Here is a 2,129-nt window from a genome sequence, read left to right as displayed (position 1 = left end):
CTTTCCAAAGGAAGGAAAAATAAATAAATAAAATTTAGGTCAGAATACCACCAAAAATTTCATTAAGCAACTAAGGAGTACTCACAAAGCAGCCTCCTTTAGCCTACAGTGGCTGGCTCCCCTGTAGGGTCTCTCTGTGGTCAGTGAGGCAGACAGGGAGCTCCCCAGTGCAAAGCAGTAGTCCGACCATTTGACTCCTGCTCTGAACAGCCCTCCAAGCAGGCTCTCCCCAAAAAGCAGCTACAGAACAACCTAGAGAGTGTCACTTTGTCAAGCTCAAATTATGAAGTGAGCCTTTGTGGACACTGGTGGAGTCTCACAAGGCATCTTTTTTTTGGTGCGATGTACCAGAAAACACAGTAGAAGTGTTAAATTCATCTGAAAGTCTTACGTCCTACTCATATCTACCCTCTCTCCTGAAGTTAAGTTAATCAATATGCTACCTGCATCTTCTGGCATTAACTAGAGTTGCTTTCAGAGTTGTTGCTATTGCTGCTGCTTTTGCTACTTCTTTCTGTCCTGTATTTCTGGCACTGCTGGCAGCACAGTGGTGGGGTTGTCAGCAATGGCAACAGCAATGGCAGCTCAGTCAGGAATGGCGGAGTTGCAAATAACTTTGCTGTTTATGACACACCTTGAATTTACCCGTCCTCTTTGCTGGGAGTGAGTTTTGGCATCCTTTATGCAACTTAAACTCTTTAGCACCTATCCTTCCTTATTTCGAAATAGGTTACTTACGTAAGAATTTTTTCTAGATGCTTTTTTTATTATGAAAGGCTGCTGACAAAAATTAATTCTCTTATACTATCATTAAAAAGTGAGTATATTGCCACTGGTTTTATCTTTATGCTTGTCCCATTTCCCTTACATAATAAATGTATTAATCTAATGACAGATACAAATTTCAATTATTAATTATAATTTTATTGTTTTGTTCTATTAAATATTATTAATAACACAAATTATGTTTTCATTTTTAATTACTCTTCCTTGCCAACCATTTTTCTCTACTTATTATTTACCTTGTCATATATAGCCATTTATCCTGACAACTGAATTTACACTTAGTTTTAAAGACAACAGGTTGGCTCAAGTCTATGTGAAATGCAGCATACATGTAACTCAGTCATGCTGCGTCACAGCTCTAGAGACAAACGAGACTAATGGCAATGACAGTGATTTTATACTAGCTGTAAGAGACACTCCATAAAAGAAAGAGTGGGGGCCATGCGTCTGTTTCAAAACCCAGATATTCTGAAAAGACACAAAGTTTGCTTTGAATCCTTCACTGGGAAAACAGACAGGAAATAATACATGTGCCTAATACACTGTAAAAAGCTAGAAGTTCTATGGCAAAAAATATTGAGCTTGAAAACAGTGGGAAAATCCTCATAATTTAAACCCAAGATTTGTTACACAAAAACACTCATAATTTTACTCCAGTACATTGAGAGATACTGCTTTTTCAATGTGCAATGATAGGAAAAGGACACTAGACTGCCTTCCAACTATTTGTCTTATACCCTGAGGAATGGAAATTGTATCATTTCAAGTGTCTTACTTGATCAAACTGGGGGTCTTCTCCTCGTTGCAGAGATTTGGTCAGTGGCTTCTCCTAAAAGAAAATAGATGAAACACATATTACTTAAGATCAATACCATGATATATTCTATCAGATCTACTACTGTTTTTCTGTAAGATTTTTTGACTCCCATAATTCGCCTCCTAATCAGTTTCATGCTGGAAATACTGTTTGTTCCATACAGAAAGGATATCTCTGCACACATATGACCTCATACTGACAGTGCCTTTAGTGTCTCAAGAAAGAAATGGACTAACCATTTGTTACAACTGAGTTACCTGGTGCTCACACTGACAAAAAAATCTTTCAAAATCCCAAAAAGCACCTGGCATTTCCTTTGATACATAAGCAAGAAGCTCTGTTTAGCTATATGATCTATCTTCTTGTTACACTACTACTAGGCAATACAAGTGTGTTCACAGATATAGTGCATCATGCAGCACGTACTGAAAGACAGGTGATTTTAGAAGAATCAAATATATAGAGTTTATTTTAAGGAAGAGAATTGTGGAAAAAAAGGCTATATTAGTCACCAAAAAAAAAAAAA

The 2,129-nt window shown here is 37.1% G+C and overlaps 1 long non-coding RNA gene across 1 annotated transcript in view; it reads right to left on the bottom strand.

The window, feature by feature from the left end:
- The window catches only part of LOC104496272, an 11,728-nt gene extending 10,113 nt beyond the window's left edge, over positions 1-1,615 (bottom strand). Inside the window, exon 1 of the long non-coding RNA XR_727815.1 lies at positions 1,562-1,615. This is a non-coding gene — a long non-coding RNA (uncharacterized LOC104496272). The remainder of the gene's footprint in view (positions 1-1,561) is intronic.
- Positions 1,616-2,129: the final 514 nt, after the last annotated feature.

Source organism: Buceros rhinoceros, unplaced genomic scaffold (assembly GCF_000710305.1).
Source record: "Buceros rhinoceros silvestris isolate BGI_N320 unplaced genomic scaffold, ASM71030v1 scaffold16547, whole genome shotgun sequence".
NCBI classification, from domain to species: Eukaryota; Metazoa; Chordata; class Aves; order Bucerotiformes; family Bucerotidae; genus Buceros; species Buceros rhinoceros.
Note: the sequence above shows the minus strand (reverse complement) of the source record. Positions and strands in the feature narration are given on the sequence as shown.